The sequence below is a fragment of the Apis florea genome, unplaced genomic scaffold, assembly GCF_048593485.1.
Source record: "Apis florea isolate Af1SG1 unplaced genomic scaffold, ASM4859348v1 contig_2291_pilon, whole genome shotgun sequence".
Taxonomy (NCBI): domain Eukaryota; kingdom Metazoa; phylum Arthropoda; class Insecta; order Hymenoptera; family Apidae; genus Apis; species Apis florea.
The window spans coordinates 5,220,587-5,241,505 of NW_028256553.1; the positions used below are offsets into that span (position 1 = coordinate 5,220,587).

Consider the following 20,919-nt stretch of genomic DNA (forward strand, 5'->3'; position numbering starts at 1 on the left):
AGGTTATCGCAATTCTATTCGTTCTATTTATATTTTCGATCGTTTCGATTCAATGTCAGTAAATTAAGTGAAACATGTTTATTTATATTTTAAGTTATTGTTGTCGGGTAATAAAATCTCTATAAAATCAGAAATTACATTTTTATTGATCTTTTCAATTGTTTTTAATTTATTTATATGTATTTATATGTATTTAGTACATATATATATTTTATCATATCTTGATCTATTTAGATCTATTCAGTTATATAATTATCATATCTTATTCAAGTATTATTATAAAATATTCCATAATATCGATAAATCATTTCGGTAAATAAATTTATATATGAAAAAAAGAAACAAAAAAGTTTATATAAATATATGTATTTAATTTTATTTTCAAGTTGTACAATAAATTTTATATTGAAATAATTCTTTAGAAAAATAAAATTGTTTGAACTATTTTCATTATTTTTCAAATGGAAGTTATCAGATGTTCATCGAATACAGAAAGCATAGAGTAGTATAAAAATACTTCATGAAAAAATTAAACAAAGTTTTTAAGAAATATGAATAATATCTGAGAAATAAAAAGGGTAAGATCATCTATCAGTGATGAAGTATGTTTAAATTTGTATTTGAATACAAAGAAATCATTTTAAAGAGGTGAACATGTGTTTTCTTTAGTGTTATAATTTGAAAATAAAATCAATTAAAGCAAATATATCATATCGATCAGATAAATTCTCAAATAATTTGAGAAAAAAACTTAAAAATTAAAAAATTATTAGTGTTCTATTATTTATACATCAAAAAATTGTAAAATTAAAAATTGCGAATATATCATTTTTTTTTTTTTACAAATTAAAAAATCAGGATCATCTTCATTTTTTAAATGATATTATATAATTTTTTCTATGTATTATTATAAATAATATTATAATGAATTCAATGCAACATTAATATATCAATACGATTAATTGTCAAGAAAAACATTTTTAATATAATAAATGGTCTTATACTCATAATTAAGATATATAACTCATAATGTTTTCCAACTTCATTTTATTACTACTTGTTAGTATCTTATTCGTGTTATCCTGATATCAATCAAATAGCTATTTCTAAATAGTATTTATGTTACGAACTGGCCAGAAATTAAATATGTGACAGATATATCTTCTTATTAAAATTTAATAGCGTTTCTTTAATTTTATGAGCGAGTAATAAATGTTTTCGAGATTTATGATCTACTTATCCGAGGAAGGTTTGCACGAAAATCTTTTCCCATTATTATCGGTCGCTGACCTCCATTAAGCCTAAACAAAGGGATATTAAAATGATATTATCTAAGGATGCTGCTATTTTTAGAGGACACTTGCAATTAAATATTTTTAAGATACTCCAGATATGGCGAGTAACGTAATCCTATGCTTTCGAAAAAAAATGTGATATGATAAACATACACTAATCGATTTCTTTAGTTATTCACAATATTTTTATGCTGATTATTAGGAATTTTCCTTGAATTTGAAGGTATAGCAAGTCAGCAGAGATTGACTGCGATGTTATTGGCTATTATCATATTTCACTGGAAAACTGTAATCCTTTCAATTGATTTTTTTTTATAATCGTGACAATTGACAATAGGACAAGACTATTTATTGTCACATTGTGAGAGAACAAGCGTAATTGTAATAAAGTTCATTTATTGTTAAAAAATACATCAGAAAAACCTATTAAAAGTTGAGTCAAAAGATCATTCTACATATATATATATATACTTATATTTACGAGTTTCTATCCATCATCAATACTATTGCGCGAACAAGTATAATACTAAAACATTCAGATTTCCGAAATTTTCCAGAATCCTGATATTCTCGAATGAGATATTTTTAGGAAGTTGACTTAATCTCAAAAAGAATTTTCGAGAATTCTCGAATTTTTTAATCTCTTGATAGCGTTTCCGTGAGTTATTATATATAAATATTCAAAATAAATATACACGAATATTCGAAATTCGTAAGATAGAATTTTTTGCTTTCTTTAACTTGAAATTATTATTGCAAAATAAGCTGGAGTAAACATAAAATTTCCATGTTTGAATTTATTATTCACAATAACGGAGCATATAAAAATCGGAAAAAATATTTGGTTTTAATATTGAAATCATATTTATATATAATATCAATAATAGATTGAATATCGTTTTTTCGTACATAAATAAAATATTACATGCGATAAGCAAAAAAAAAAAAACTTTATTCAAATATAAAACTATAGAAATAAACGCGTCGCGTGAGAATTTCGAAAAAACTTGTCACATTTTCAATATCAAGCTTTTGATATTTATCGTTCTTTTAATGAGAATGATATTTCCTTTTTCCTATATCGATAAGTGATTTTACTTTTATCAACTTTTTTTAAATTACATAATTTTATAGTTTAATTTTATAGATTCTCGTAAAATATATTATAAAGGAAAATTTAAAAAAATATTTTTTTAGAGAAATTTATATTATGTGTTAATTTTTAAATATAATTAAGTTTTTTAAATATAATTTTAAAAACAGATTCAAATATTTTATAAAATATTTATTTAAATTATGCAATTAATATACAATTAAATCATTATTATATTCTATTTTATATCTATATAATTATTTTGAATGTAAATATTTATATCGATTCGAAAACATTATTAGAAAAAAAAATTTTGAAATATGTGTATGTAAAATAATTTATCTTCAAATTAAAAAAAAATTCTGAAACATTTATAATAATTATTTTCAAAATTGTTTCGTATCATGTTTAATAAAACATTTTAATAAATAGTACAAGGATTGAAAATGAAATTTTCAAATAAATGATGAAATATTTGCATGATTTTATATTTTATTAAATAAAAAATAATAAAAAATCGCTTAAAAAACTTGAAATAAAAAAGATATATATATAAAATATTAAAGTATATATTATATTAAAATATTATATTTATATTATATATTTATTTATAAAATGTAAAATAAATCAAAACTAAAGAAAACAATGCAGATAAGTTTCATAAGTTTCGATTTAAAATATATTTCAAATATAGAAAATACATTAAAAAAAAAAAAAAAATGTTATCGTGTGAAATATCCAGAAATTATTTAATTTTATCATTGATCTTCAATATTGAATTCATTCAAAGTAGCTTTGAACTTTCTGTATAGAAACGTCTTTTTTCTCAATTTATTTTCTTTTCTATATAAAGTTATTTCAATTTTGCGGCAATTAATGATTTTATTATTTCAATAATTATCAATTAGTGATTATTAAAAAAATTATTTAGTTTGTAAAAATTAATAATTATTAACATTATTATTAACGTTATTTATATATATATAATACGTTATTATATACATAACGTGCTTTATTAATTAACAATTCTTTTATAAAAGAATGCATAATAATGAAATTTTTATCAGAATTTATTTATTTATTTCTTTTGTTAGATTTATTTGAAAATATTATTTGCAAATAATAACTCTTTATATTTTAAATATATTTGAGCCAAACAAATTTGATTTTTACATATTTATTTTTTAGATATATAATTTTAAAAAATTTATAATTTTTATTCTATTATTTTATTTACATTTATAATATTAATTAATTAGAAAAATTAAAAAGAAATTCAAGGAATTTTGTTGAAATTTCTAAATGTTATTTTAAAATTTCATGATGAATTCAAAATAATTTTTGAAATTTAGTGATTAAATGTCACAAAATAATGTTAATAAAATAATAAATAATAAAGTTTTTAAAAATTAAATTTCATATACACATATAGAAAATATATACTTATATATAACGATATGATTTTATTTTTCAACTTCTTTTATAAGCTGTTTATTTACTTCTAAAGATAATACTCAAAGTGACATTCTCTAGCTTTAATGTATGAATAAATATTTTTATTTTCAATTGTTTTTTATTTATATATATTTCGATTCCGAGTAATTGTACTGCTATTTTTTATCAACAACAACATGTCTTTCTAACGAAGTTACAAATTTTAATATCGGCACGCAGCCAAGAATATCGGAACCCTTAGAAAAGAATGCAGGAAAGATACTGAAGTTTGAATAATACTTTTATGAAATTCTTTTTTTTATAAAGACATATTGAAGACATTTTGAAGAATAATGAATGTTTGTGATATGTATATTATATTTTCACATAGTTTTAAAAAATTTTGCAAAATATTTCTTGTTTTTTCTTTTTTTTTATCAAAGTTGATATGTTCCTACTTCTATGACAAATTTTAAAGAATTTAAGATATAAAAAATTACTTTTTATTAATAATTTATTCTATATTTTTTATTTTAAAAATATTTTATATATAACAATATTTTATGTATGATTTTATAATGGAATATATACATAATAAAAATAAAAAATTTATTGATATATTGAAAATGAAAAATCATAGTTTAAAAACATTTTATTTGATTCAATATAATATTTTTTTATTCCTTCCTTTTCATCAATCAAACATTAATTATTAGTAATGGATCGGTAAAAAACATAGATTTGAAACATTCAAATCGTTTTTCTTTGTTTTTTTAATTGCGCCCCGATCGGAATATCGAAATTCAATAAAAATTAGTTCATTTTTTTCTCTTTGCTGCATTGTTCACTGAACTTTAAACATCGAATTGATTGATTATTACGTTTTAAAAAAATTCTCTCTTTGATTGATGCGTTTATACGTTATATTTCACAGAAACGATGGACAAAAATTCGGCCAATCCACTTGATCAAATAACCAGTTGTAATTATTCATTTTCAAATTATTAATTTGATATATAGAAATAAGATTATCGTTAATATGATTTTATTATATGAATGAAAATCATAAAGAGATAAAATATTGCCAAAACTCCATTTCTCTATTAATCTAATATTTCATTTCTTTTTTGTTTTTTTTTTTTTTCTTTTATTTCTAACATTTAACGATATTATAAAATGTATATTTTTTGTTGAAACATTGAATAGATGATACAGAATGATTGCGAGGACAATGTTTTTGAGAGAAGAATTTAAAGGATCCTTGAAATTTGTTAGAAACACTTCATAGTATAGCTGAGGTTGAACATAATCTTAGGAACTTGAGACATTCTTTAGCTATGTCAATTTCAATATCTTGAGAAAAGTTGTTGTGGATACTACACAGTTTCCTGGAAACAGTGGATTCTATGGAATATATATCTAGTCTAGTTCTGAGAATTTTTTTTGCGTTGGAGAAATTAACATATTACTTATTACATTAACATATAAATTTTGTTCTTGTTTTAAAATTTTGTAATAAATCAATTTTATTATTATATACTATAGCTTCAGGATGAGAACTAATATTTTTATTAAAAATATTTCAAAAAATGGTCATTTTTTTTGCATGTTAATTTCTATAGATAATACTTTTGAACAAAATAAATATGGAAGATTAATTAAATATTTAATTCATATTTATATAATTATTATATTTCAAAATATATCTTTTTTTCTATAAATAGCAATTTCGTTTTCAATTTTCTTATTTACATTACTATTTTATTAACGCTCAAATTATTTTTGAATTCTTTAAAATTTCTTATTATAATTATTTTTAATTAACTTTTTTGTGACTTTTTATTGCTATTTAATTCCTCTATTCAATTTTCATAATTCAAAATTATAAATGATCACGTATATATTATATTATTTTTATAACATATAATATCTTAAATAAATTTTTACTTTTTTCTATATTTATATTGTATTCAAAAATATTCAATACCAATATTTTTTTGCAACTTTCTAGATTAATAAGAATATAGATACTTAATTATTTTTGTAAATTATTCTGTAGAACTATTGAAATTATATATATATATATATATATATATATATATATATATATATATATATATATATATATATGTATTTGTTATTAAATAAAATTCTATATTTTTTTTCTTAAATTAATCATTGTATATTTTTAAATTAATCATTTTAAATTATTCATTGAATATTTTTTACATCAAAATCAAAATTCTATGGTAAATATATAAAATATAACAAAATCTTTTGACGTTGTTTCAAATTTAATATATTATAAACATTTCAATGATTTAAATTTTGAAAAATCCTTTTTATTTATATTATTTTATTAATATATTAGTTTATTGTTAATATTAATTATTATTGATAAATGATATGATTGTTGATAATGATAAAAAGTTTCTCATAAAAGCTGCAGTATTATTATTATTATTATTATTATTATTTTTCTTTAAGCTTATTCTTTTATCTTAAAATTTACAATTGTTCCGTACTTTTATCTTATCCCGATTCTCATAATATATGTTTCCTGTTGTCAGGTTATCATGTTTATCTTTAGAAAAGCTAAGATTGCTATTCTAACAGAAACCTTCAATTAATTATCCAGCGGCGTATATATATATATATTTTTTATAAAAAAAAATAGAGATAAAAATAAAATCAATTTTATTTTTTTTGAATTATACAATATTTACTGTACTAATTTATGTAGCTCATCATTTTCTATAAAAAGAATATTATGTTAAAAAATAAATTTGTTAAAAAATATACAAAATCTGTCATTTTTACAATATAAAATAAAATAGTAATTATTTTTAAATTTCACATTTTTGCATATTTCATATTTATTTTTTGTATTCATTTATTCATTTATTATTTCTGTCAAATGAGTTTCAAATTCTAATTTAAAGAAATTTTAAGTTTGTCTCTAAATCTCTTTGTGCTTCAAAAATAATTAACGCATGTATATATGTCATAAATTCAAATCGACATATTTATTAATATTTGCAAAACAATAGTAATTTTCTTCTTGAGTTTTTTCTAATTTTTTCTTAATTCCACAATAGAAGCAATTTGCGATGGATATTTTTAGTTATGAGAAATTTAATATTATTTTAATATTAATAATTTAATAAATTTTTTATTGATTATTGTTTTACTCTCTTTCTACGAATGTTATTTTTCTACGAAAACTGAGGAGGTTTGTTGCAAATATCAAATTATTAGTTCTTTATTTATCTATACAATATTCGAAATTTTATCCAAAATTATAAAAATTATAAAAATAAAAATATATTATAACAAAGAAATTATTTTTATTTGCCATATAACTAATTAATGCTAGACACTTCTTACTTTTAATAAAACTTTTCTTTTTCTCTAAAAAACATTATTTTAATGAAATTTATAAAATTTTTTATAAAATTTATTTTACAAAATATAACAATTATATGAATATTTATTTTATATTATTGTTCTATATTAATATTATATTATTATATCATATAATATATCTTTTTAAATCAAACAATTTTTATAAAATTTTTCTATAATTTCAATTACTTATAAGTTCAATCACATTCCATTTTTTCCTATTAAATGAAATTAATTTTTACAAATTTGCAAATATAATATTCTTTATAATTTACATTATTGATGAAATCAGAATAAAATTTTAAAAATATTAGCTGTATTCATAATAAAAAATTTTTATATTAAAAGAAAAGGTAGATCAATTGCTTTCACATATTATTGTATTTAAAAAATTTTTATAAAATTCATATACAACATGAACATTTCATTTAAAAAAAAAATATAATTAATACATTAATTAATCTCTTCAATTTATGCTTTTCAAACTAAAATATATATAACAAACTATATAATAAATTAAAATATACATACAACATTATACAAATATTTACATAAATTTTGATTATTAAGTATTTTTAGGAATTGAGATTTTAAAAATATTTTTAATAATATATTATTAAAAATATTTATAATATCATTTATCAGATTATGTGATAATATGATTATGAAATAAAGCTAAGTAAATAATTTTTTAATGACAAAAAAATATAATAAATTTATGTTAGATATTTAATAAAAAATTTCTTAATGATATCAATAATGATTATGATCTTAATTTTGATAAAAATTCGATAATTAAAGATAATTAAAAATTTATAAAAAAAAATATGAAAATTTAATAGATATATTTTTTTAATTTTCATTCCACAAAAATTAAAATATTAATTTTTACAACGATATTTAATATCAAATTACATGAAAGATAAAAAAGTTTAAGAAAGATGAAATAATTAAAAATATTCTCCTACCATAAAAACAGTTGATCAAGAGAAAAATCTCTTGAAAAATAAACGATGTAAATGAATTGTTGGAAACGTCTGGTGAGATTTCGAGTGAAAGAAGACCAAGAGGGGATGAGAGTGTTAAACGAGATTGATAGTGGTGAGAAAGCTTCGGATATATGAAGTGCAGATATGGTGGCGCTAGTGGCGGGCGCGGGCTGGAAGTAGGGAGACCGGCAGATACGAACCTTAGATAGCGAACAGTGGTTCAGTTTGCTTTCGTAAGTCCTTGTGGAAGGTTCGTGCTCCAGTACTCCATATGAATCGTTTCGACGCATATTGCTTCTCTTCCTTTCGATATAATTCGATACGATCAGGATCAGTTTCTCATTTCCAGATGTAACGAGTAAAGGATTAACCGTATGCCAACGATTCAGTGTATGATTGTGATTGTGAAACAGTGATGAAAGTTAATGCATTCTATCGTGAATAAAGTGTCAAATGCCAGCGGACAATGAATACGATGATATCAAATTGGATCCTGTACAGTTTGTTTCTGCTGGGATACGTTCAAGGTTAGTGTATCGCTTTTATTTATCGGACAGATACATATATCACATTATTAATTCATAATCTTTAAATGAAAATCACTATCGCAAATCGTTCGATTCGCTTTTCACTAGATAATGTTTAATAGATACGATCTTAATTTAATGACAGTGACATTCATTGTATTAATATTAAAGATATATCAATTAACAAAGATACACTATACACAACAATATAACGATATTTTATTTATATTTTATAATTTCGCAATAATAACAAAACACCATGCAAATAAAATTGCATGATAAGAAATTGTTTTAAGCTACACAAATTTTTGCGAGATTTCACAATTCTATTGCGGTCAATATTTTTTTTTATTTGTATGTACACGCGACCACGTGCATTATCTCATCGAGTTTTTGGCACTGTTACACAAACGAAGCAGCACTATTTCTCTTCCTATTTGTTTTTCAATGATAACTGACGTTCAGATAGATTGCACGTTTTCCTGTTTCGCATCCTTGTAAACAAGTTTTCGAATAGATTTTGCATTTACGAACTGCTTCATGAATGCATAAAAGAAAAATTTCGACATTTTATAAAGTCATATTTTTCGTATATATTTTACCAAAGTTTTATTACGTCGATTTTCGAAATTATTTTAAATAGATATTTTCATATTTCATTGCTCCAATTACTTCTTTCTATTTATCTCATTATGACTTTTAATTTATGTTAATTATTAAAATAACAATGCTGATTAACACGTCCTTACTTTATGAAAACAATCTAATAATAGATTTTGAAAATAGAACAATATCAAAAAAAAAGTACATAGCAAATTTTTATTTCGTTTTATTTTGGCTTTACATGCAACATTTTGGAATGGATAGGATCTACTTTGTAGAGATCTACTTGTGTAGAGATTTGGAGCAAATAAAGAATGATAATAAGTTCATTAAATTAATTTTCAGATTTTTCTTCTTTTCACTTTTTGTGATTTCACTTGTGATCGCATAAAAATGTTCAATTTTGATTTTTTTTTTTCTTTCTTTGATAAAGGAAGTTATATCGAAATACATTGAACATCCAACTTTGAAATTGATTTTCTAGTTAGAGAAAAAAGTGGCTATAACGAATTCATTAATCATGTTGAATTAAATTGTGCGATATAATAAAAAAGATATTAAAACATAAAAATGGCGCATAGAAGCTTGAAATTTTTCTCTATAATTATCCAATTCCATTTTTTATACTTTCATTTACGATTAAGAATTCGATCGAATAAATTCGAAGAAAATTTTTCAGAATTCGTAAATTTCTCCTATTCTTTATAGGCAAAGAATAGAATGGAGCACATAAAATGATTTTGTTTATTATGCCAATCTATCTATATATTAGATAATATTTAATAATATTTAGAATAATCATGAAAACTTATTTTATAATTACAGAATAATCGATGCAGATTCTTCTTAATTCTTACATTTGTTATCCAAAGTTTTTTCTTTCCCTTCTCTCTACGACCATAGTTTAATCTTATTAATGAAACTATGTAAAATGTATAAAAACAAAGTACATTTTATTATTCAAAATCATTTTTCTTTGTTTTTTCATTCACTGTATATCTCGTGTTAAACAACATGATTATTAATTGAGAAAACTATTTCGTATGCACCGAATACAGTTTTGAAACGATAAATGATACATGTATGTTTAAATTGTGTTTATATTAAATTATAATATAAATTAAGGATATTATATCGTTATATATATTTCTATATTTATTGTCAATTGTTGAAATTCCTTCTTATAAAATTTTTAATAAACATTTGAGAATATAATTGTCTGAATTTTTAAATTTCAGATTATTTTTTGTTCGAAAATTCATAAGAACAAGTATTTATTTATTTATCCTTTTATGTATTTTTTATTTTACGTTGATTTCTACGATGTCTAAATATAATATATATGTATACTGTTGTTTTGAATTTTTGCAAGCGGTATATTTTAAAAACAAAGTAATTATGAAATTAATCTCTTTCCAGGAAAAATATTATCATGATTTTAATGATCAAATCTCATTAATGTACTAAATAATTTCTTAAAGTATTATTTTATTTTTTTATATCTTATTTTTTTTTATTACGACAACTCAAATTTTGATTTTAATTCAGAATTTGATATGGAATGAAAATTGGATAGAAGATAAGAGGAAATATTGAAAGATAATTGCATTACAAAATTAAAATTTAAGAAAAAATGAGACATCACAGAAAGTATTTATTATATTCGTGCATTTAATTTATAAAATGTACAAAAAATGTTTCCTATAAATGAACTAAAAAATTAGATCTTAATAAAATCATGAATGAATAATATCAAAAAATAATAGATGAATATTAATATGATAAATTTTGAAGAGACTCTAATAAAAACTGGATTTGAATGAGAAATTTATTTTTCAACATGATTCAATAATTCAATAATTATTCATATATTGAGCATATTAATTTAAAAAGAAATTGATATTCTTAATATCATATCATAACATAATAAATTACAAGCAATAGATTCAAATATAAATTTATGATTTATAAATTTTTTTGAAAAATAAAATTGAGAAATTTATTGGATTTTAACTTGCTATTTGTCTTCTTTTGTTTATAATTGTATATTTATCTAATTTGGAAATAGTTCCGAAATTCATATCGAGAGAATTAAGATTGACTAATATTAATATCTTAAAAATATTTATTTTATAATGTTCTACAAAAAAATTTGTGTATATAGATAATAAAATTAATTTAAAATAAAATAATATTATTAAGTTAATAATAAGAAATTCATAATGTATTTTAAAAGAAATACTTATAGATTAAAATAGATTACATTTCATAATCTAATTTATAAAATTTATTTTAGTTATTAATGTTATTCAATAAGAAGTTAATTATAGCAATATAGTAGTATAATAGATTGACAAGGGAAAATCATTGTATATACATTGTATAAATAGTTTTTGCAATTTTATTTTAAGGAAAAAATTTTCAATTATTATAATGATTTTTTATAAATTTTTAAAAATCGATATTTTTTAATCTTAAAAATTTTTTTGAAAAACATTTTTTTTAATAAAACTTTTTGATTTTTAAAATTTTTTGTAAATATTATTTTTGATTCTTGCTTTAAAATACATCCTTAAAAATAGTAAAATATATTGTATATATTATTAACTAATAAATCCTTAAGGAATTCTAAAAAAAAAATGCCTTATATTCACACAAATTGTGTAAAACTTCTCATTATAAAATTCTTAATAAAAATATACGTGTCATTATTTCAACAATCAAGTAAGATTTCTTAAGATTGCAAGTTTTGAGAAAAAATTGTATTATCTTTTTCGAGTGTGCTAAAAGTGCCCTGTCATTAAATGTGTTATAAAATGAAATTTAACACAATGACACAAATTTAGGAACAAAGTTTCTGTTTCGTGTCCTATGAAACTATCTTGTCTCATTTAAATTTCTCGAGCAATTATTTTTCGTGTATCATTAATCACTGTCCCATGTTTTTCGTTCCATTAAATTTTATTTCATATAATCGATTTCAACTAACAAAGTGTGGAAACTAGAACTGAAAGTCTTCTCTCGAAGCATTATAATAATTTTCATGTTTGTCTATCTCTTTTTCCACTTCAAAATATATTCTTTTATTCACACGGACGTTTATACATAATTTTTTTTTTACATAAAAGAGAACAACGTCAATAGAGTCTATTAGTTATGAAAAGAGAAAATCATTAAGTTATGAAAAATTTATTTCACATATTATCAAAAATGCTAATAAAAATTATAAAAAAAATTATAAATTTTATTTGTTGTTCTTATCTATATTATAAATACATACCTAAAATAATCAACTTTCTCTTTTTAATAAGCAAGTCTTTTTTTAATTAGTATTAATTATAAATTAAAAATAAAAAATTAATTATAAGGTCAATGTATTTGAAAATACTATTTCAGTTATTTATATTTTCTAAATCTCATTCTCTACTAAGTTTTATTAAGTTTTCATAAATTCTTGAAATTCATATTTTTAATCACGACTTAACAATCAATTTTTAAATATTTCAATGATAATTAATTGTAGTCAACAAATAATAAATTTTTATATTTTATTCAGTTAATTTTATATAATTATTTCATACAAAGATTAATCATCAAAGAAAACAGAAAATCATATAAAATGGAATTTAACTTTATCGTTATTTGATTAAAAAGTCGTCTCATTTTAAAAAACAAAATATTGCTTCAAATTCTTTTTAATAAGATAAAAATATTTTAAATATGAATTAATTACCAATTAATTAAAATTTGTAAATAATTCTAAAGTGAATCCATATAATTGTCAAAAAATCTCTCTCCATATATTTATATTACATTCATCCAATAGTTGTGATTCTATTATTAATTATTTTATTATTTCTAATAAATTGTATAGAAAAATTATTATTTTTTAGTGCCAAATTTTTCCTATTTTTTAATTACATAGTTGCGTTTTCTATATTTCTATTTTTTAATAAAAAACTAATAGAATTATATTAATTTTGAAATTCAAAGAATATATGGCACGCAAATATATGTATATATATGTTTCTATGCTGTTATAAATTTCAATTTTACTTAAATAATTTTTTTTACTATGCATTTATAAACTTTTATTAATAAATAAATAAATATCGCTGACAATAATTTAAATCCTATAATTCTAAATATTATAGTAAATAGATTAACGCATCAGGAAAAAACCATATATTAAAACATTTTTTTTCATAATTTGTTCTTATTTTCTTTATTTATCGCGAAAAGTATTGCGTCATATAAAGAATTACGAGTTTGTACGAATATTTTTTTAAAGCTTTGTGTTCCATAATGTTTCCAAAACTATTTTCATCCTCTTTTAAATTACATCATTTTGATTTTATTTCTTTGTGTCTTTACTAGTTTCATTCGTATTTTCTCTCTTTGATGTAGTGTTTTAGACCGATATACCGGAATTGATTTTAATTTTATATGAAATTAATTTTTATATCATTTGCATTTCATTTGTAGTAGTAAAATTTATTTGTACGAAATTTAATGATCGAAAGATGAAAGTGACCTTCAATTCTAATATAATATTATGAAATTTATATTGTTTTGATTATATAATTGATTAATTATAATACAATCAAGAATGATGATTTATAAATATATAATAATATAAAATAATATTTTCTTTTATAAATTATTTAATTATTATTTGTTAAGACAAAAAATGATACAAAATGATATTAGGACAATTTTTAAGAGAAGAATTTAAAAGACCCTTGGAATTGTATATGTTTTAGAAATATTCAGGTGTGGCTGAATTGTAGACCTAATTTTAAGACTTAAGATAATATTTTTCAACTATGCCAATTTCAATCAAATCAGCATCATCGTAATTGAGAAAAATTATTATTAATCAACTGATCTACGAAACAATTTTGTGAGGACAGTAGACTGTATAATTGCTTAGCTTTTAGGAATTTTCTTTAAATGTGTTGTGGTATAGGATTGCTCAATCAAGGAACTAGTCACATTGTAAGATTGCTTATGTGACTCACTAAGAATCTGTAATTTTGCAAGATGAGCGTGGAAGGAATTTTAGAAAGCGCGAATATTTGATAAAACTTGAGGAAAAATTAAAACTTTTTAAACCATTTTGTTTATTTTCAGAATTTTTTAAACGATAGATACTCTTCAAATCTTGAACTATTGAATAATTTAAACTAAGAAAACGTTCTTACTTATTGAACTGTTAGAACAATTTAAATTCGAATTATTAAAATGCGTCTGAATTTTTGAATTTCGTAATCTCAAACTAACAAAATTTTTAAAACCTCGTGAATTCATTCAATGACAATGTAAACTTTCATTAGCATATGAACTTTAATTGATTGTTTAAAATAAAACTTTCTTAACAACGAACTTAATAATAAATTAATTTTATTAATATATACAACGGCTCTACAAACAGATTAGCTCTACTAACACTATCAATCATTACAGATTCTCGAAACATAAAAAGTATATATATTTGAAATGAAGGAAAATTTAATTTTATATTGCTATTGTTAAGAGTATATAAAGTATCGCACGTATCAACGGAAAAATATCTTAATAAATGGATTTATTATCTATAATCTTTATGGATAATATTAAAGGATTTTATTCTTTCAATCCACACATATATGTACTTGTATCGATCGTATCATATCTTACACGCCAGAGAACACTGAGAAAGCCTTAAAACGGGCATTTTAAACATTTATCTTACAAGTATTTTAATTTAAAAGTTAAAAGAAAATTAAAAAGAAAAAAAAGAAGAAATTTTTATAAAATTTTTACCATTTCAATATTCAAAAATTAAATTCTATTAATCCATTACAGTTGTAAGAAATCAAAGAACAGCTTATATTATTAATGCTGATGAGTTTTCCATAATATCGTAATAATAATACAATCATAAAAATAATTAATTATTTATTTTTATTATACTATAAATAAAAATTTGAAAAATGTCGTTATTTTTTTATTTTTTTACAAATTTTTTACAAATAATATAGAGTATATTTTTATTAGAAAGTACATATTGTATCAATAATAATGATATAAAATTTAAGATAAATAATTAATAATTAAAAAAAAAGATATTCTCATTTATAAAAATAATGAAGTTTTTTAGAAAAATTTCTCATCATTTCATCATTTCTCATCATTTGGATTTGTCATAATCTAATATGTTCTTTGTTCTTGATTAATTATCGATAAGTATTATTTCTCGTAAGTTTTAAAATATATTTTTATAATGAAAGTGAAATTTTTGTTACATTATTGATACACAAAAAGAATTCTTTTTTTATGTATCAGTTATTTAAATTCAGTTTTTTTTGTAAATATGCGCATTTAAATATGCATTTTGTAATATTGTTTTCTTTTTCTTTAAAATAAATATAAAAAAAATAGGAAAAAGATTTGCAATCTCCTTCGATCAATATAAAAGTTTATAATATTAATTTTTTCTTTATATCTACAACATGAAAATATTTATATTATATTAAAATATATTAAAACGAATTTATTGATCTTCAATATCTTACAAAGATAAAAAGTATGAAAATATTTTTAATATCTCATCAATATTTTTATGTATTTTTATTTTTTATTCAGTTTAACTTATTGATGTGATCTTATTTTGTTATTCATTATTACAATGTATATTTCAATTATTAATGTTTTATTGTATTTTTTAAATTCAATTTAAAACTACATCTTTTGTTTATTTGTTATAAATTATTCAGAAGAAAGATTATTACAATTTATAAAATAATATTAAAATATTATAATTGTGAATAATAAAAAATAATAAATCGCATCGAATATATTAAATTAAATAAAAAAAATTTATTTTATAAATATATTCAAGATATTCAAAATATTTTTTTAATTTTTAACTTTGAGGATCCTAAAATAGTTAGATACACTTTCATACGACATAATAAAATATATATCTTTGCAAATACAAGTAGCATCTTTGTCATTTTAACGTGTGTTAAATAATGCAGTCTTCACTCATTTATTATTTATTAAAATATGTAGGAAAAAATTAATTCAATAATATGTATATTACGATAAAGTATAATATATAGGAAACTACTTAACAAAAAATATATTCATTATTAAAAAAATGATAGATTATTATGTTATAACAATTCAAATTAAAATGTATTAATATTAATATTAATAAAAAAAAGGATAAAAATGAAAAAATATTAAATAAATTTTCGAAATTTCTTTTTATCTAATTATTAAAATATAATTATATTAAAATATATAATTATTAAAAATATTTTTTATTAAAATATATAATTATTAAAAATATTTTTTTATTAAAATATATAATTATTAAAAATATTTTTTTATTAAAATATATAATTATTATAAAAATAATACAATAATATATATTAACTAAAAACATGGTATAAAACAATATTGGATTTTATCTAACATGAATTTTTTATCTAACTTAAAATGATTTCACATATAAATTAACGTATAAAACTTTTATATTTTAATATTTTATGTATCTTTATATATAAAAAAAGAAAATTGTTGAATATAAAAGTTTTGTTTTGTGTGATATTTTAATAATAAAGTAATTATCAAGATGCATCATCGGTTTGTCAAGGCAAGTATCACAACAAGTATCCAATAACGTCTTCTCACATTCATTGTCTATTATACTTATTTTTCATCTTCTTATACTACATCTCTTTTACATCATTTTTATCACTATTTTCCTTCTATCGTCAGTTTTTTAATGAATAGAAATAATTTCGTTATTTAATAATGAAAAATCAAATTCATTTTCGCTTGAATTAATTTCATTACCGTATTCCATGCTTACAAAACTCAAAAACTTTGAAAATAATATTGCCACGATTGTCAAACTCGAATTAACGCCGAAAATATAGTTCAATCCGCGATCACGGTCTAATTTTAGATAAAAAAATCTAACCATTTGATAATATATTATTCTACACTTTATAAAATTTAGGAATCTATTTATGAAGATATTTAAAAAAAATCAAACATAAATAAATATTTTCGCCGTTCAAATTGCAGAGAAGTTTATTTTCGAGTAAAAAATTCTGTTATTTCAATTACGATCATATAAAATAATTGTTCGCTTTCCCAATAATAGTATTGTACTGATTTGATGGATATAAATTAATAATTGTCGAATGCTCTTTAGTCGTAACAAGTATACTTCTTAATTATGTGGATTGTATATAAGTTACTCGAGCGCTTGTCTATTCACAATATCGCAATAGGTAATCGTATCCGATGGAATACATGTCAGAGCATGATGTATTCACAAACTATATAATTGTCGTATCCGGCGGTCAGACTACGACGCGATTGCCAGTGAGACTCTATTTGCAAGTGACGATAGACAATCGTATTCGAGGCGAAATAAACTCCTTCCTAGTTCAATTAGGGCACGCCAATAAGCAATAACCACCAATGCCTGACTCGCGATATCCCCAAGTTTGAGGAAAATTCTTCGCTTGGGTGGTGATCTGTATATAAAGATCCTAAGACAAGCGGAAACAGGTCAACGCATCCCTGTCACAGGCCTCCTCGAACCAGAATAATGCCATCGTTGAGTCAGTCTGGAATACGTGGTCTGGAGATGTGCTCAATCAGGCAGAAATGTGCAATCACATGTGCCGACCAGATCCTCAAAACTAATCCTCCAGCAAACACCACTCTTTGTTCGGGTTCAACAGAGGCCTGCCATAAAAACAGGAAAGGATCTTCTTTGGAGAACTTTCTCGAACAAACTGCTTATAAATCTCGAGAGCAATAAGTGCTTAGGAATAATAATATTTCATAAAGCAAGTGTGGCAAATGGAATATTCAATAAAATTAGCTTATTTTTTTATCTAATCACTAAATTAATTTTGGTATTATTAATTTTTTCTTAAATTTTCTTAAATTATTATTAAATTTTCTAGAGTTTCTATCCAATTCATCTAAAGTTTGCACTCTTATTGTTAGAGTTGAAAACTCGAAATCTCGTGTTAACTCTATCGCTAAAGTACTAAATGTATTCAGTGAGCGTAAACCGTGCACAATTTCTTGTCTTGGATATCTTTATGTAAATTTAGCTTGGAACATGGATCTCTTTGTTTCTTCTGGAATTTTATTAGTTTCATTATTCATTTCATTTGAAAAGACGCGGTTTACAAACGAAGCTACGCGTTTTTCTACCATAATTTTTCCTAATTTTTAATTATTAAAATTAATGTTATCGGAGAAATTGAAAAAAGTCATAGAGGAATTCGAATTAATATGAGGAATTATGTCAGTAGTATAGATTCTATTATTGTATAATGAATCTTTTTAAAAGAAAAAGATTTTAGAGATGAAAAATTTAAAAAATTGATTTATTAAAAAAAGGAAGGAAAAAATTTCATAAAATAAAAAATATTGAGAATAATCCTTTCTTCTGAATGAAAAATAATTTTTATTATTACTTTTGGATTGTTACCATTTTTTCTATACGACAGAAACTTTTTATATTCGTTAATATATTCATAAGATATCTTTAAGTTATTGAATTAATTATTGTTTTTTTTATAAGGATTAATTAATAATGGATGACAAAAAAAGGATGTAAATTACACATAATTAAAACTGTGTGCAAGAAATTAAATAAATTAAGAGATTATTCATTACATAAAAGATGCTTATATTTATTATTTTTCGATTAAGAAAAATATTATAATTCAAAATTTGTTAAATAATAGATAAACAATATATATAATAATAAAAAAACATGAGATTCAAATATAAATCATAAAAAAAATTGATTTATTAATTAATAATCTTATATTATAAAAAATTTCAAATTAATTTTTTTTCAATTTATTTTCTTTAGTTGCAAAATCTTGCCTTATAAATGATAAATATGATTTTATTTTAAAGAATTAATAATATTAGATGTTTCATTTTTTTAATGTAGATTATAATACATTAATTAAAATTCATAATTATATTATTGCATTTTCGAACAAATAAACCAGAAGTCAGTTTATCTTGAACAAATGACATTACGATTCAAAATTAAGAAAACTATTTAACTAATTTCGAATAAAAGTTCATTGGAAAATTATAAAAAGTATAATAATAATTTAATAATATTAATAAAAAATTAATATTAAATAATATTCGTCTTTTTAGAAATTCGTATCGTAAAAATTTGCTTCAACATTTCTTCTCCTTGCTCCTAAATTTTTTATATCTAGTCTAATTTTTTTTTAACGCTATTTGAAGTAAAAGGCAATTTAATTAATTACTACGAACCGTAGTGAAATTAATTATTAGAATCATGAAATTCCCCGCTTGTTTTCCTGCATTTATTGCGTTTTATTGCGTTTAATTAATTAATTTATAATGTAAAAGTATTATGATTGCTTTTTCTAACATCAAGTCAAAAATAATTCTTCTTACATTATTTTCGTTTTATTTACATTATTCATTTAAATTAAGAATTAGTTTGTAAATAGTAATCTGGACAATAGTTATTCAAACCAGAACTGTTTTTACTTCAGAATAGAAATTGTATTTGATTAATTGAATTTTAAATGAATGTATAACTCGATCGTAACACGGGAAATGTTTAATTCAAATAGAATTCATTGTCATTCACTGAAATCTAAAATTTTTAATATTCAATAACAGGAAGTCTTGAAATATTTTTTTTTATTTTATTTTTTAAATTTAAGTATTTTCAGCCACGAACGCTTCCGTTTAATTGTATTATAATTATAAAACGAAAAAATGCAATGTTATTTATTTTTAGATATATGAAATAATAGAAATAATGAAAATAAGAATAATAAAGAATAATGAAAAATATTGAAAAATATTTTTTATCAAATTTAGAAAACTTTACAAGTTTATTTTGAGAAATAATTTAAAAATATCAATTTATTCTCTTATTTCGTGATTTCTTTTCAAAATACGGGAACATTATTAAATTGTTTAATTAAAATATAATATTGTCATTCGTGCAAACTTGCATCAAAATTTCAAGTTATATAAAAATTCTATAAATGAATTTGTTCAATTGATAGAAATTGATAGAAATTACACTAATTTTTATTTGCAATTTTATTTAAAAAGAATAATAATTGAATTAAATTTTTAGGATAGGATGAGACGAATTATGAAGGAAACAAAATAAAAATTAAAAAAAAAAAATAAAATGAAATGATTTTAAGATGCAACAGTATAAAAATTAATCATTAAAAATATCTATAGTTTTTGAGATTTTCGAATGTTTTTTTTTTTCAATATTCAAATGACGTTTGATAATCTTCTGAAAATTTTTTCAAAAGAAAAATAATAACAAATATTGTTAATAAATTATACATTATGACGATTACGTAATTGGTATAATGATGCTCATTCATTGACTGTTTTATTATATATATTATTCAAATATCTTGAGGATATTAAACAAATGTGCATTTTTGAGAAAGAAATTTAAAAGATTTTTGAAATTGTATATGTTTCAGAAATTTCGATGCTGAAATGTAAACATA

General features: G+C 20.7%; 1 long non-coding RNA gene across 2 annotated transcripts in view; it reads left to right on the plus strand.

The window, feature by feature from the left end:
* Nucleotides 1-8,438: 8,438 nt before the first annotated feature.
* LOC147658329 (uncharacterized) overlaps nucleotides 8,439-20,919 on the plus strand; it is a 123,226-nt gene continuing 110,745 nt past the window's right edge. Inside the window, exon 1 of one of the 2 annotated variants that reach the window (XR_015290761.1) lies at nucleotides 8,439-8,743. This is a non-coding gene — a long non-coding RNA (uncharacterized LOC147658329). The remainder of the gene's footprint in view (nucleotides 8,744-20,919) is intronic. The other variant, XR_015290760.1, reaches the window with a different exon arrangement.